Source organism: Cygnus olor, chromosome 1 (genome assembly GCF_009769625.2).
Source record: "Cygnus olor isolate bCygOlo1 chromosome 1, bCygOlo1.pri.v2, whole genome shotgun sequence".
Taxonomy (NCBI): domain Eukaryota; kingdom Metazoa; phylum Chordata; class Aves; order Anseriformes; family Anatidae; genus Cygnus; species Cygnus olor.
In genome coordinates, this window is record NC_049169.1 from 126,036,612 (window position 1) to 126,054,763 (window position 18,152).

Below are 18,152 nucleotides of genomic sequence, written 5' to 3' on the forward strand. Positions count from 1 at the left end.
ATAACACTTGATAGAAAACACCCTTGATTATCCTGAGCCTCAGTTATTTGAATGTAATCATTTTATGCTGTAATATGTGTTGTTTGAGCTTGTTGTACTTAATAATATACCAAAACTAAACCCTCTGACAAATGCACACTAAGAAGAGTATCAGAAAATCTTATTTATATGTATATATTTGCTTGCACTATGAGCAGACTCCAAAGCATACATATTTCAAGAGGAAAACAGATTTATTGATTTATTTATTTATTTTGACAAAGGTGCTAGCCTACTTCTAGATGGTATTTGTCTGACCTGTTCTGAGGGCTTGGCTGCATATCCCATCAGCCATTGGAGATTTCATTATGCACTCAAGAGTCATAACAGTTACTCTGTTCCTGCAACTGTTCATTACCAAACTTGCTGTGTGGGTTATATTTACTTTCACACTTTTCAAAATGATTGACAGAGTTCTGAAAGCCCATCAGAAACCCGCACAGGTGTAAATAGCAATCTGCCCTAGGGTATACCTCTCCATGCTTTTAGGATTATAGCATAGTAATGTAACTGTAGAGTCAAAAATTTCCAGGTGGAGGTTCATGCTAAAAAAAGAGGTCACCAGCAACCTGTAACTGCATTTATTCCTTTAGCAAAAAAATAATCACATATAGATGTCATAGCAAAATCAGCAGGCACATAATCACACATCAGCATCGTACTACGTACAGCAGAAAGCTTTCAAGAAATGAGACTATCAGATTTTTCTCTCATCCTCAAAATCTGCTTTCAGCTTCTTGATTAGTACCAAGACACTTGCATATCTGATCAGAAGGGAAGCAAAACTGAAAGCAAGTCATTAACATTCAGAAGCCTGAAAATATGAATACTTATTATGGACTACTTAGCAGTAATTTGATAGCTCTCTCTTTGGAAAACTTATTTAAATAAAAGTGTTAAATAATTTAAGTTTCAATTGGTTTATTTGTTTCATGACAAATAGGAAAGTTAATCAACTGATCTTCCAGTATCAATATTAAATCAGAGTGAAACTGCTATCTATAGAGATGGATATTTGATAAGCTGTGATGACAGAAAATTTCTATTACAGTTGAAACCTAAAATAAAAGAAGAAGACAAATGGAAAACAAATGGTTATCAAAACAATTGATTTGGGGGAACTGGTTATTTTGCCAAACTTCAAGAATCTGAGGAAGAAGTCCAAATACTTGGTGTCAAACTATTCCTCTAATACTTATACAAAAGCTTCTCTAAGAGCTAATATAAGTGTGTCTGTGACCAACAGAATATGGCATCCATGTCCAAAAAATATATATATTCTAATAATTACATGGACCCTTTGATGGTTACGGAATACGTAGCTTTACTACAAAAGACACCAACTGAAATTTCTTTGAAGATCTGTATTGTCCACAGAGAATAGTACTAAACCTGACGGCTCCTAAAATCTTCTTTCAGTTATTTGTTTCTTCACATTTTTCTCAGGGATTCTCCACTTAGTCATTTTTGGAAAGTTGGAAGAGAGTACCAGGTTATGGCAATAATAATCTCCAACTCTTACCTACATCTGAGCTCATTATGATTGGGAAGGAAAACAGCAGGTGTCTTTATTAGTTTTTTTTTTTTTTTTTAAAGCTCAAGTCAAAACCAATTTTTCTCAAGCTGCAAGTTTAGACATTAAGGAACTATTTACAGTCATACAGATTCTCTTTGTCACTCTAAGATAACTTGCTCTAGTTTGAGCAGAGTAGCTTGTAACTTTCTGCTGCAGATAGAAAAGTCAGTATCTGGAAAAAAAAATAAAAGGACAGTTGGTGCTGCCAATTTGATCAATCTCTCACACTCAATAATTTGACTACATTGACAATGTTCTGTTTTCGCAGTGTTGATGCACCGCATATAAGTTTCTCTGTATTTGGTAGGTTGAGATCCAAAATTTTTGGAGATGAAAAGTGAAAAAGGGGAAAAATTCAAGGCTACTTATTGTCATACTACCCATCACTGTTAACAACTCATACTTAATAGTCATGTATTCCCAACAATGGCATTTTGCTAAATCTTTTTGTTCACCATCTTGTTTAGTCTCCATTAAGAGCTAAAGACAGGTAGTATTAATCATTTTCACGTATGTTTATGCAAAACATAGTTTTCAAGGACTTTGTTACAAAGGTATCATGACAGAAGACCTCTGGGAGTTCAGGAAGCTTGAAACCTGCTGCCAATTAGCAATAGAATTGCATTCACAATAAATAACTCTTTCATTTGCAGCAAGGCCAAGTACTGACCTCTTGTTATGTTAGCTCTCAAAACAAGCAAAAAGATTGTAGTCAGCTAGGTCTTTAAGCTAGGTGAATCCACGCAGGGCATCTGCAAGGATTTTTATTTTTATTTTTAGAACAAGAGCTGAAGCTGAGCCCAGAGAGGACTTTATTGGCATAGGAGAGAGAAGATGAGGCGTAAGTTAATTCTCTGAAGGAATCAGTTATCAAGGCTAAGGGTCAGATGAAACATACTTACTACACAGCTTACTGTGAGGGTGACAAAGCACTGGAACAGGTTGCCCAGGGAGTGTGTGGAGTCTCCTTCTCTGAAGGAGTCTCCTTCTCCTTCAAAACCTGTTTGGATGCAATCCTGTGCAATGTGCTTTAGGTGACCCTGCTTGGCAGAGGGGTTGGACTAGATGATCTCGAAGTCCCTTCCAACCTCAACCATTCTGTGATTCTCTCACCTACAGCTGAAAAAACACTCAACAGAGAATCTACTAAAAAGTGGAATGGGGAAAGTCTGTGCTCCAAGTTACGATGTGATTGCCGAGCCACTTTCCATCATGTATCAGTGGAAATGGTCAACCAGAGGTGTCCCAGATGACTGGAGACTTGCGAATGTGATACCTATCTATAAGAAGAGTTGTAAGGAGGACCCAGGGAACTACAGGCCTGTCAGTCTGCCCTCGGTGCGAGGAAAGGTGATGGAACAGGTCATCTTGAATGCAATCACGTGACATATTCGGGACAGTCTGGGGATCAGGCCCAGTCAGCATGGGTTCATGAAAGGGGTCATGAAAGGCAAGTCCTGCCTGACCAACCTCATCTTCTTCTATGACCAGGTGACCCGCCTGGTAGATGAGAGAAAGCCTGTTGATGTAGTCTGCCTAGACTTCAGCAAAGCCTTTGACATGGTCTCCCACAGTATTCTCCTGGAAAAGCTGGCAGCCCATGGCTTGCACAGGTACACTCTTTGATGGGTTAAAAATTGGCTGGACGGCCAGGCCCAGAGAGTGGTGGTGAACGGAGTGAAATCCAGCTGGTGATCAGTCATGAGTGGTGTTCCCCAGGGGTTGGTGTTGGGAACCATCTTCTTTAATATCTTTATTGATGAGGTGGTGGAGTCACCGTCCCTGGGGGTGTTAAAGGAAAGGCTGGATGTGGTCCTTAGGGACATGGTTTAGCAGTAATATTGGTGGTACGGGGACAGTTGGACCAGATGATCTTGGAGGTCTTTTCCAACCTTAATAATTTTATGATCCTATCTAGGATTGTTTTGTGTATTGACTGGACTTCAGGGACTGCTAAAAGAAAGAATATCTGCAAAAAAATATTTGAGTTTGGCAAATCTAATCATGTCAGGTCATGGGGAATGTTTTAGGATATGCTACTAGTCCTGTATTCACTAACTGTATCTGACTGTACAAATCCTACTGTATTCTGTTTTCATCTTACATTTTGCTGCTTGTTTGTTCATTTTTCATTTGCATTCTGGATTTTGAACTTCTCATATATTCAACATTGTCTAACTTATCTGTGGCTACAAACTATTTAGTTGCCAAAAATGGCATCAAGTAGCACTAAGTTGCAAATAAAGTATTTTTAATACATTACAAGAGCTCTAGTTTACAAAATGCCTTTAAAAACAGGGATAGGTAAAATGCAAACACAGTAAATGGGATGGCCAATATGAGAGAAAATCTAATACAAAAGCACAGTGGTGAATTTATGAAAGGAAAGCCAGAAATGTTTCCTAAACTCAAGTCACAAGCTGATCACAAAACAGTCATCATACATGAGTAATTCATAAATCCATAGCAAGTTGGAATCAAAAGTGATTTACAGGCAAAAGACATCACAGTTGATTAACAATGCCCCAAAACCTTCAGTCTCGCCTCCCCAAAGCAAAATTTATTGGATCAAATCTTGATCTTTTGGCGCTTTGGTAATACGTACTTTTTCTTTCCCTTCATAGCTCTGTGCTCTTGAGCACACTCTATAATAAAATATCATGGCTGGATTTAAAAGGACATTCACTGGGCATTCACTGAGGTTCTAGCTAAGACATTTAATACTAAAACACAGTATGAACATTATGTATGAACAGACTTTTAAATTTGAAGTTTTGTAGTACAAACAAAATGTCAAAAAGCCAGAATCCTTCTACTAAATATCCTGTGGATATTTCTTTTAAATGGCAGGTACTTCAGACAGAAGCATGAATCACTGGTCCTGTCAAATGGGTTGTGAGGCACAGACATTAACAGTCAGTGGAAGAATGGATCCCCGAATGGGCTTGGTATGTTTTCCTATTTTCCTCCTCCTCCCTTACTTTTACTTTTTCAGTATGAAAATTAGTACTGCTTAAGAATAAGAAAAATAATTACTATAATAACATATAATATAATAAGAATAGTACTGCTTTGCAAGGTCTTTCAATGTTAAGACCAAATGAATGCGTATTTGCAAAAGTTGGTAAAGCAATAGCTTTTGTGCCAGCAGTCAAAAAGTCCATTGCCAACAAGATTTTTTTACATTTAACTGACAACTCATGTCTCTATTCCTATTCACACTCCTTCTCCCCCTTTCCCACAGAAGCCTTTGAAAGGCATCTAGGAAGTATAAGAGCTACAGTACATGGCTATGCCACTTATCACACATAATTACAGTTCTGACTGGGTTCCTGTATTTTTGGAGCTCCATCCATGACATCACAACACATGCAATTTATTAGTGACTGCAAGGATGAACAGTGTGTGTCTTGACAGAAACATGCTAAAGACCTTTTTACTGTTAAAAGTGGCCATCAACACTGAAGCTGCCCAGTTTCTAGATACCTGTCCTGATACGGTTATATCACCTGTGCAGGAATCTCTCCTTATTACTAAGTCTACAAAGGTTGATAAAATCAAAGATATCTAATCATATAACTTTTATTATAGCTGCCTCTCCAAGAAGAATATTCTAGCTAAGGACAGAACTGTGGTTGTCTGAAATCTGATAGTAAGCACAGATTTCTCTATCGAGGGATTCTTATTCATTCTCCCATTCCCAACTTTTTCATGTAATGTTGGTGTATTCTGTGGTAAATGTTGCATTTAAGGGATGTTTTGCACTAGTCTGTGTAAAGTTGTTAGCGCAACACATGCAAAACTTAGGCAAATTAAACTTTTTTATTTATTTTTATTTTTTTTTAAATCTTCAGGCCATATCAAGAAAATTATATCGTTGTCCTAATTTCTACCACCAAGAAAAGTTTTTCCTTTTAGCCATTAAGCCGTAGGACTCTCTAACTGAAATACAGAAGCAGTAAAACTTCTGGACAATAATAAAATTTAAATGATTTTGATATGATCAAACATCTTCCTCCACTGTCTTTTATACCAACAGAACAAGGACTGAAGCACTGTCATAGGTGCCTGAAGCAAATGAGAATAAAAAGTTCAGCTAGACAAGTGCTGTTTATTAGAATAATTTATTCTGAGATCATTCTTCTGCTTTGCATCTACTCTGAAACATGTAAGTTTTGTACCTCCCACGCTGCTTTTATTGACAGTAAGTAATCTAGGAAGGCTTCAGAAACTATGTATTCTTTAATGGCAAATGTCCAAGTTGCATCAGTTGTTCCATTCTGCATCCATTCTGTGTTCATTGCTGCATTCATTTAAGAAGGAAAAAGAAACTTAATCATAACCCAGTACAGAATAGTACTGAACCCTTTATTTTTATTTCTACTCCCCAGTAATTCCCAGATTCATCTTTTATTGAATTGAAAGGACCAGTCAGAGAATCACAGAATGCTTGAGGAAGGAGGGCACCTGTGAAGATCGTCTCCTGTTGACCAAAGCATGGTCACCTAGAGCAGGTTGCTGAGGGCCATGTCCTGTTGGGTTTTGAATATCTCTAAGGACGGAGACTCCACAAACTCTCTGGGCAACCTGTTCCAGTGCTGAAGCATCCTCCCAGTAAAAACAGCTTTTCTTATGTTTATATGGAATTTCCTGTAATTCAGTTTTTGTCCATTGCCTCTTGTCCTTTCATGAGGCATCAGTGAGAAGAGCCCACCACATGTGTACTCCAAAAACCTTATGGACTGCTTATGCCCTGCAGTGTTGTTCCTCCAGCAGACATCAGCCAGTTAAACCTCAATTGCCCCCTACACCTAGATGCTTATTGTGGAAGGAGTACATACACAGCTGCTTCTGCAGGAGCTGTTAGCAACACTTCTGAGTATGTCCTTATGCATGATCTCTCTTTCCTATTGCTCAGTCTGGCTGTGTGACAGAGAAAGGTGCAGGGGATGTAGGTACCCTGTAATGAACGAGGGCAGAACTGCTTCAAGGAATATAAACTCTTACAAGTCTCTGTTAGCACTCAGGCATAATATTCTTCCAGTGAAAGAAACAGAAAACTCATTTTGACTTTCAATAGTGTTACGTTTTTTGTGAAAAAAGTCAATAAAACAAAATTGTACATTTCTGGAGCTAGGAGGTTACAAAGACTTTGGTGAAACAGGAAATGAGCACATAGGTGTGTGTGAAAGAAGCAGTATTAGCAAAGAAGATACACAAGACAGTCACTGAAATGCTTTTTTGATCATCTTTAGACGACAAAGCATACAAGGCCAAATTTGCTCTTTTTCAGTAATGAAATATTTGTACTGTTCATCAGGAGAAAACATTATCTACTGGTTACATTGCTGTCAAGGACAAGTCATTATAATCATTTCCAAGGCTTGGAGATGTCCCTGCATTTGTACCCTTCAGGACTAAAATGACATTTCCAGAAAGTAGTGCTTTCAGCCTCTTTATCTGTGGCACCATGCTACCGGGAATGGCTTGCAGTATTAGCTGTAGTAATAATTACACATCAGTACTGAATCCAGGTAGCTCTTGACTACCTAGAAATAACACAATATTTAACAGAGTGGAAGTTTCCATGAGCAAATGAGGGAAAGAGTAATTTGTACCTTAGCCATTGCACGTTCTGTAAAAACTGATGCCCAACAGTTTGATTGCATCTATGAATTAAGGTAGAAAAATAACAGTCCATTGCAGAATAAAAGTCACATAACTTGCTGGAATTTAGTGAGATTTCCTCTGAACATAAGATGAAACAGCACTTCTCGGAAGGTGGGGAAAGGTAATATTAGGTCTTTTTAATTCTATGTTGGCCATCGTGATCTTATGGGTACAAAACAACTTACAAAATTAGTTTTACACTTCATTCTAAAGTCAGCAGTCATTAGTGTTAGAAATATTATTTACTAGGGACAATCTGACAATACTTCAGAAGTGGACAAAAAGCAGTTATTGCTATATGAAGAATATGAAGGTTTTTTCCTCCACAGTACAGTAACAGATGGATTGACTGACTCACAGATCAGGCACTAAGCAACAAGTACTTCTTTCCAGTAAAACAGAAACATCTTATAAAATAGCTTCTGTTCAGGAGCCACACTGCTGCAAAGAGCCATTTTCCTCCTAGTATAACCATACAACTTCCCACGTTTTCTGTCAGCATTAGGCTCGTAGGGGCCACCATCGTGTAAGTGGGGCAGAGGAATGGGGCAGAGACTCCTGCTGAGTCAAAACCACTGCTTTGAAAAATCACTGGTTTGGAGACAATTGTGCTGCTTGTCAAAGCATTTTGATCAAATGGTATTCTGAAATGGGTATCTGCTCACCCTTAATTCAAACAACATTTTCACCATTCAGAGTATAAGATTTTTACAATGTCAAATTTCATGACTCACGCCAGTCAATGTCCGTGATCCACTGCTTTCATAATCCTGCTATTTTCCTTTTGCAAAAAGGAGTACAGAGGGGAGAGAGCTGAGAAGTCAAGACCCAGATCTAACTTCCCATAGATGTGACATTCCCCACCATATTGCAGTAATAACTCATGCTGAGTGCACTCTGTACAATGCCTAACATACACTTCTTCGCTACAATATACCATGCTTAATCTCTTTATCAAAGGGGAATAACCAAGGGACTAAATCACTTTTGTTTTGCATTAAAAAATCTCTCAACTGTGCTATTGTGATTGTATCAACTACAGTTAATATAAATTACTGGTGTACATACAATGTTAATTCCTTCTACCTACAAAGGTAGAAGTCTTCTATCACACAATAAAAGTAGGATGTAACAAGGAATGATTAAATGAAACAGATAACAGAAAGCATACAGAATGGGGATGTGAAAGGAAATTAGGAAATGTACTGAGCTGGGAGATTTATTAGTTGATAGATCTACATCTCTTGACAATGTAAAATTACACTTTCAGAGCATTATATCATATGCAGTAGGGGATAAATCTATACTGGCAGAGCTGGACTAGATGACCTTTACAGTAATTCTCTCACTTTTGAAGAATTCCCCAGCTTCATCATAGAAAGGAATTATAACAGGCCATTTTTTTCCCTCATGCTTAGATGTAAAAAAAGATAACAGAATTTTTTTTTTTTCCACAGAGGAGTTCAATTGTGCTTCATGATGACCTATAAACCAATCTCTACTGTGTTTTGCTTTGCTGCAATAGCAATTCTGAATTTTAATAAAAATTACGGGGTATATGAAAATTGATATAAAATCTCCCATATCCAACACCTTCAAATTTCATTTCAGCAATCAGTTCCCCAAGAAGAGAAAACTCATGGTATTGACTAATTCTTTCAAAGAGAAAAAATATATAGATCTGAAAATATTCTCTCATCTGTGACAAGGATAATATTCCTTGGGAAGAATACAGGTATTATTCCATATAATTAAAATAATTTAGCACTCCTTCCTGAGAATACAAAATATTACTATTTGACAAACAAAATGCTTAAACAGAAGTCAGTATAGAAGCTGTACTTGCACTTCTACTTTCTTAAATCTTGAGTTCAAAGGAGTGAGAATCTAGAACTGGCAGAACAAATGTGAGATTATTGAGACACTTTCACAAGATAATTTTAGTTTAATAGTGATATTACAACAGAAACTATGCCTTAAATCTGGACAAGTTACTATTCTTTCAGTCATTGCTGAAATCTCTGTATTATCACTCACCTTCAACTATTTTGGCCATGAGGATAGCCGAACAGTGGAACGGGTTGGCCATAAGCAAACTCCATCTTTAGAAGTTTTCAAGACCTGACTGGGCAAAGCTTTGAACAGCCTGGTCTGACCTCAGAGCTGACCCTGCTTTAAAATGAAGACTGGAGTAGAGACCTCCTGAAGTCCCTCCCAGCCTGAATTATCCTGCTATCCTAATGCACTTTATAGTGCTTTCTGAGACACGTGTTTTTTTTCTGTGGCAAAGTCACTAGGAGTGATGACTTTCTCCTGCTGGCAGACTAATTGTAATTTTGTTCTCTTTCCTTTCCTTTGCCCAACATTTCTTCTTGGAATTAAGACAACCAGACAATCATTCACATAGTTTACCACCTTTTACTTATCCTATCATCAGCAATTCATGCCCTATTTGAATATGGAGTTTTATAAATTTCTGAATAGGATTAAATGAAGGTGATTAACTGCAACAGTAGAGGACTAAACCCAGGAGGTTCCTCTATTCCTCTATGTTGATCATGCTAGTCTAAAAATAATACGCCATCTTCTATTAGCAAAGAATTTATATGCTGTTTCTCTCTCTTACCTTTTGCCTCAGAAATATAAAAGAAGATTTATTTAGGATTTTTACCAAACCAGCTGGAATACCTAGATTTACCTTTTAGTGAAACAGTCTTATGGCTAGCCCAATCACTTGCAACTGTCTCAACTGCCTTATGCAGTAAGGCATATTTTTCTTATTGCTTAACTGTTTCACCATTTTCGTTTGTTTTATATGCCACACAGTTCGCTCATGGTCTAGATGAAGTTCCTGAATTAGTTGCAATGACATAATTACTACTTTTCTGAATCATAGAATCATTTTGTTTGGAAAAGACCTTCAAGATCACAAAGTCCAACCATCGGTCTGACCTAGTGTGTCCCATCACCAAACCATGTCCTTTAGTGTCACATCCACAGGTCTCTTACGTACTTCCAGGGCTAGGGACTCCACCACTTCTCTGGGTAGCATGTTCAAATGCTTGACCACCCTCTCCATGAAGAAATTCTTCCTGATATCTAATCTAAACCTCCCCTGGCACAACTTGAGACCATTAAATCGTGTCTTATCACTCATCACATAAGAAAAGAGACTGATACCCTCCTTACTGGAACCTCCTTTCAGGCAGTTGTAGAGAGCAATAAGGTCTCCCCTCAGCCCCTTTTTCTCCAGACAAAACATCCCGAGTTCCCCTAGCCACTCCACGTAAGACATGTTTTCTAGTCCCTTCACCAGCTTCGTTGCTCTTCTCTGGTCACGCTCAAGCAACTCAATGTCCTTCATGTAGTGAGGTGCCCCAAATTGAACACAATAGTGGATGTATGGTCTCATCAGTGTCAAGGACAAAGGAGTGATCATTGCTCTAGGCCTGTTGGCCACAGTATTTAATGTAATAAACACAAAGGAAGTTATAAAGTGCTGCATTAAAAAAAAGGAAGACATACAGTGACATTTAAATACTTTCTTTTAGGAGTGCAGAAGCTAGCCAAAGGCTGGAACCACTGTTCTAGCTTGAGAACATGACAAATTCTGCTCTTTTGTCTGAATCAGATGCACAAAACCATGAGTCTTCAACTGAAAGAAACTGAACATGTGCCTAGGCATTCATATCTGCCTACAGCTAATAGGACATTTGTGGCTTTGACACATGACAATGCTTCACATTCATGAAGACACTAGATAAGAACTTGCCATTCTGTTTGTCTTACTCATTATCCCCTTAATGATACTTAATTGCTGTTCTTTCCAGTTGCCTCTCAGAGCAGAAGGCCTTCTACAGCTGATTTATACTAGAGGAAGATGACATGAGAAATGGATACAAGCTAGGTGCTCACGATGCCACAGCAAAATTGGGTATTCTTCCCTGCATTGTACTACATGAAGCATTTTATAAGCACCTTTGCCTCTGAATAGCCTTGGAGACTTTTAAAAGAACTCCAAATCAGATTATTCTATAACTGCATATGCTTACTCAGCTCTATTTTTACTGCAGAATGATAAGCTCTTTCCACTTCCACATATACGGATCTAGACATTGGCATGGCTTTATTTCCTGGTTCCATGTTCATTGATGAGAAAATGAACAAAGACTTGAAGTTGTAGGACAGGCCAAAATGCTCTTGTACGTCCTCATAAGACTGCAAAAAATAAGGTGAAATATGACGAGCATTACCTACAGAAGAAGATGCAAATGTAGTAAATACTCCAGTCACCTTCGGAGAGGGATATCCCAGTGTTTAATTTTGACCAGAGTCAAATTATGCAACTTTCAGAATTGTTTTAATATAAGTATTTAAATGAGGATGAAAGACCTTGGAGAAGTGATGATCATTTGAATGCTAAGAAAATTCCTGGAAACACGTATGGAAAATATTTTTTCACTATGCACTTAATTTAAACTGGACTTGGATAGCAACTCCTAGACTTTTATTCTATAGTAATTGCTAGTCAAACTATACACCTTTGTGAAAATGGAGAATAAAAAGGAAGAGGGAGCCTTCATTTTTAAACACAACCATAGTCGGACTTCAAACGCTGTGAAGGAGAAAATGTACCAACCCCATCTGTTGTAGTGGTACAAAGACACTATAGATTTCTGACACCTACTTAAAATCTGTGCAATTGCATTTTCAATTTTTTTCCTCTGTAAACTTATTTTTGTTTAATTACAAATATCCATAACAAAAAGTCATCAGACAGAAATTCTTTAAATACTGTCATGCATACAATTATAATTAACTGCTAGTTTTTCTGTTTTGTGATTCTATTTATTTATTGTAAACCTCCTTCTGTTATACAGTGCTTATTAGATGCCATTTCTATTCAGAAGTCTTCTGCAATAAATTGATGGGCAGCTTGTGCAAAATTTTATTAGGGAACTCATGCACGCATGTTCTGCAGTCTCTTAAGTGCTAGCTACTGTATACTACAATTAAAAGGTTTCATAAATACATGCCTATTGGATTGAACACTTTTTATTAAAAGAAACAGAGGTACTTCATGTTCAAGTACCTTCTCATTTTGCTTTCTGCAGGGAGGAGTAGGAAGATTAAGAGAAAATCAACCACTTAGGAAGAGATAGCTTTTAAAGTCTCCAAAATTAGGAACTTTAGGTAAATTGTTCTCTGTATTGAGAACATCCAAATACATACATTTTGAATTGAACTTTTAAAAACATTTTTCTCTGGAGGGGTGGGCGGGAAACTAAAATACCTGGAAATATGCATCCTTTAAGTAGAAAAGATGTTATTTTTCTTAAAAGTTGCTGTCTCCTTTCCAATTTATTATCATCTAAAAACTGATCTTTACAACAGGCTCATAAACAAATGTTCTTCACTTACAGTAGGTTCAACAAGATCACTGTTGCAACCAATTGAACTCTGTGGGTTCAGACAGATGTTGACCCACGAACTCTACTGAGCATACCCACCGGGCTGAACTGTTACAGCAACCTCATGAGAAAAAGAGCCTGAAATTATGACCCTGGCTAAATCCCTTACATGCATTGCCTCAGTGTCCTCACTGGCAAAGTAGAAAAGAGAGTGCTTGGATCTCTGTAGGTGCTTATTCCAGCAAGTACTGAAATGATGTAAATGAGGTAAGAGCCACTGAGCTGCACTCCAACCATGTGGATAATTGTATATTCCTAAAGAGGAGAAAAGTAAGTTTGGTGAATATGTATAAATTTAACTGAATTTGCAGGAAAAAAAAAAAAACAAACACTGATTACTTTCATTTTATTCTTCATTTAAAACTGAAATAGATTTCTGAAAAAGATAATGCATGTATACATATGTACATGATTCTGAAAAGTATCTTCAGCAAAATTCCTCTCAAACAAATCCTTAATTTCTTTCCTGCACCTGTTCCTGAACCACCTGGTTCCAGATGTGTGATCTTTAAATTGTACATCTTGCTACTAAACTAACTGTTTTCACATACAATTAAAATGACCACGAAAATTACTGTAGTTCCTGGGTTAAACAATTTTTATCTGGTTATCTGCAAAATGAGAAGCTTAAAACCCCTTTTGGTTTACTTTTCCTGTGACAAGTAAGTCATCAGGTATTGTTTAATACATACAAAGAAGTGAGCAGGCAGGAAGGGTCAGGGGAGAAGGGCAATAATATGGTGTAGGTTGGGAAAAAGTTTGTAAGCAAGGTTGCTTTTTCTTGTATAACCCCCTGCTATAGGCTGCAACCTGCTCTTCCCATAGCAGTGTTGTTTCTAGATTAACAGAAAGGTTTATGAATCTAGAAAGGAGCTTATTATTATTAACTTGATGCAGAACTTCTTCTGACTCATGACACAATCTCCCTCCTAAATAACTATATTATTTTTCTGTAACAAAACCAAAGCACAATGCACTAAGGAAATTCCTATACAGAATAATATAATGAACTTAAAAAACTATAATCATGTGTCAGAGCTTTCATCTCTTGTGCCCCAAAGGTCCAAGACAATTTTAACTGCACCATTTTGTATCTACAACAATAGATCACTTTGAACACCTGCTTGCACACTAGATTAGCAGCAGCTCAAACAGTTTGCCTTGGCTTAATAAAAAACATTAACTCTCTGTGTTGGTAGTTCTTCAGCAGTACTGAGGAGGAAAAATATAATGCAAAAACAACAACTTGGCAAGATATCAATGTATGCTGGAAGTGTTTTCTGGAATGGAGAACAAAACAAAGCAAAGTGGTGAAGAGATTTTGTAAACGAGGATTAAAAATACTGTAAGTAGGCACGAGAATACAATATAGTTTTTATTTTGCTTTTATACTGTTTATATCAGTTATATTCAGTGGACATAGCTAGATGCAGTTCACTTTTCAAGGCCATAACTGAAATGCTCCCTTGACCAGAGTTTTTGATTGTCAATGCAGGTCAATGACATAAACAAAATTCCTAAAACTAGTAATTTTATGCAAATTTAGTATACTGACATTCAAGAAAATGCTGGGCTACCGTATTCTTGTGATCACTTCAGAATATAACAAACACACTTTGAATCAGCTGGCATCTTTCAGATGACAACTTTCAGCAAATAAACAACAACCACGCACTTCTAAATTACCATGGCAAAAAAAATTTTAACGCCCTTCACTTTGTTTGTAAGACAAAAAACATACCACTTCTGTTGTGGTAATTTAATTCACCAGGGTAGTTTTTTGATCAAAGATTTTTCTTTTCAGAGCCATTTATAAAAGCAGTAGAAGCAAGGAGTTGAAGTCAGCGTAACTGTAAAAGCTGCTTTTCTGCAGAAAACTGACACAGCTAAAAAGGTAATCAGCCTGCACATGTAAATGGCTACAAAACTCAAAAGGAAGGAGATCTGGAATTGTAAATAGGAATTCATGATTAACTGAATAATCAAAATTATTTAACATCTATTATTAAGAGACTCAAGAAGAATGAAGTGATTATTGAATAAAGGTAACACACAACTGAAGACTGGTGAAAGACATGGATGAGATCTGAATGCTGAGTGAGCTGCATGGTTTCTGTTCCAGGGAATTCAGAAAAAGAAAGAGAAAGAGAAAAGAAAATAAAGAAAAAAACACCGAAGTGTGTGTATGTGTTTAATTTCACACAGAATTTCCATCATTTCCAATCAAAGGTTTCAGAAGCTCCATTCCACAGCAGACCCCAGACTGCTATAGCTTCAGTACTCCATGCTACATACTGGGGAATCACAGGGACACACCTGGGGACCCACAGCCCTTACTCTCTGGTATTTCATGCTTGGGGCTGCTTCAGAATCACAGATTATTCAGCAAGGGCACCCAAGAAGTTCTATGTTTCAACATACCAAGCATACAAGAACAAAGAATGCAAGACTTAAATAACTGGATTGGGAATACCAATCTTGCAAATCAGTGATTTGGAAAAGTGATATAATAGTAGAAAATAAAACCAGGTAATAAACATGCTCCTATTCCAAGTCTATGGTTAAAATGGGTAAATGATCCTTTAAATTTTTAAAAAGAGAGGCAGTGAGTGGGAATAGGAAGGACACATTATCTTTCTATCTGGTTCGCTCCTGGAATTTTATGTCCTGTTCTGGCATACAAACTTTAGGAAGGACATTTAAGATACTTAGGATACATTGGGATGAAAAATGAGGAGTTGAAAGAATTATGAGAATAATGAAAGGATGTGAAAACGCTCTGATAACAAATCCAGGATGGATATTCTATTTCTTTTAAGCAAAAGAAGGCTACAAAGTGATTTGATTATAACTTGTCAGTTTCTACACTGGGAGATAAAATTTGGTAACAAAAGACCCGTAAACGTAGAGGACAAAGGCACAGCTATATCTAAGATTGGACATAAAAGCCAGGTAAACACAGACTAACAGGTGAAAACTTGTAACATAAAGAGACACCAGGGATTGTAGTCACTTAATATGCATGGTAAAGTATTCTCTAGTAGTTGGACCTAATACTAATGACTTAGGCACTGCCAAGGAGATAGGTTCAAGTTCATCTACAGCAACTCTTTCACTACTATTAATGCAGTTTTTGGAGTTACCACCATTCCTCTTGCACTGAACTCATGTTCATTCAGAAGCTCCCATTTCCAGGTAGTCAAAATTTTTGTGAAAACTAGGTAGTTGATGTTAAAAATAAAACCAAAATGTTCTAATAGGACAATGTTTAGCAATCTCCAAGATACTATTTTAAATTTAAACATTAAATATATTTCCCTCCTCCTATTTGTTGTCTATAATTTCATAAAATTATACTACAGTCAGACATGAGCTCCTTGGGTTTTATCTGTATTACTTCGTTCCTTATCTGCTCATTGAACTGTGTATTTAAAGTTTAAAAAAAAAAAAATCGGCACAATTTATTACAAAACCCGTTTGCAGGTGTGGACTCCTTATATAGTCTTGTTTCTCAAATCATCTGCAGCAATTATTAGTTCTCTCTGTATTTATCTCCTATTCTTTTCTTTATCATTAGTAACAGAAATTCTGAAAAGCAAATTATTATGCTCTATGCTTTTACAGTATATTCAGCAATCCCTTCTATGTTTGCTTATTTCAGACCAGAGTGTAAATAGGCTCTGCTTTGTGGCAAAGACATGCAGTCCCTTCTGCAAACTAGATTAGGGTTTCTCATTGCAGTACGCTTGGGTGCCACCACCATAAAATGTAACCATATTGCACTGCATGGTGGCAGCCGGCTGGCTTCCAGTGATAGGACATTATAGGGTTGTGAATGCTTTGTGAAGGGCTCCTTCCCATTTCTCTTGAGGACAAATCAATGGCCCAAGCTTCCTCTTCCTGTTTACTTTACACATTTCACTTCAAACCCAATTAGCAGATCAATACCAATTTGCATTCTGAAGAATAAACAGCCTTTATTTATTTTTACAAGTAGATAAACTCCCATTAAAATTGCAAAATGATACTAAAGATTTAATGGCATCATAGAGCCATCCATTAATTGCAACAGAACACAATAATTATTATCAGATGGTGGTGGAACTTGTGGGGTTAACATTTAAGGTGTATTTTGCAGATGGGTATCCAACCTACATGAAAAATATCGGTTCTTAATTCTAAGTTTGCTACTCTTAAGTAAATTTCACACAAGAATTTTGAAGAATTTTACAGTTCATTTGTATATCATTTATTTATACAGAATATGGAAACTGAGGTAATAGAGGTGAGCAAGGAAAAAAAAAAGATGACACCTTAAAAAAGTTTTCTCCCATTGCAGTGTGAGAAATTTAACACGTACTAACAAATAAATGCTGTTGGAGGAGAGTATTCTCTCAAAAAGTGAAAAGTATTGTGAATTTACCACACTTCTTTACAGAGTGGAAGAACTCTGCTACACAAATAACTTTTCTATTTTCCTCTGTAAATATTTGATTTCAAGATCTCTTGGACTGATTAGATTAGATTCCTTATAGAAAGGACAGCAGGCATTGCAAGGATGGCAGTTTTGTGACACTTGCAAACTACTTTGCCTCATGTATTAGGCGACTATATATCAGTTTGCGTTTGCAAATAGACATCTCCCCACTACCAGATTTCGAACTTACAAAAAGAGTGTAAAGCTATTGAAAATAATAATATGAGAAAAAATGCTTATCACCGTAAATAACAATAAATAAAAAAGAAAGCCAATAGCATTCTGGCATCTGGGAATCTGATCTAATTGAAGTACACCACAAGCACCTACTTTTAATACTAAATGGCATCTCTGAAATTTATCAGACTTACTTATCCACTGTAGTGCAAAAAGGAGTTTTAGAAGCCAGTGGACCAACCATTGAAATGGTCTAAAGGAATAAAAAAGCTCTATTACTTTCAACTAACCTATACCAACTATAATGTAATAATCTCTAGCAGTTTTATATCGCTTCTAAGAGAAAAGTTACCCGTCTCTTACAGGTTCAGAGTGAAGCTACACCTGCCAGTTTTTCACAGCAAAGTCCCTGACAAGCCCAACTACTGCCTCCCTTAGACACTGGCAATCTAAATAACATTCTCTTTGAAGAGAGAATGAAGGTAACTCTGGTTATTTTTATTGTTTTGGTGTACAACTACAATGCATGTATTACTCTACAATGACAACTTTTATTGAGATCTGAAAACATAAATTCTGTTATGGGATGAACACAATATCATATCTAAAATATGTTGTGACCTTTAATCCCCATTTTCTCAACACATTCAAAAACTAGCAAGTTACTGGTATTTTCCTTGCACATCATAGTCAGGAGAATCTCTTCCTTCAAATCTGAGTTATTAAGATCTATATGTTAAGA

The 18,152-nt window shown here is 36.8% G+C and overlaps 1 protein-coding gene across 11 annotated transcripts in view; it reads right to left on the reverse strand.

Moving 5' to 3' along the window:
- The window catches only part of CNKSR2 (connector enhancer of kinase suppressor of Ras 2), a 219,174-nt gene that overhangs the window by 59,668 nt on the left and 141,354 nt on the right, over positions 1 to 18,152 (reverse strand). The window lies entirely within an intron of this gene.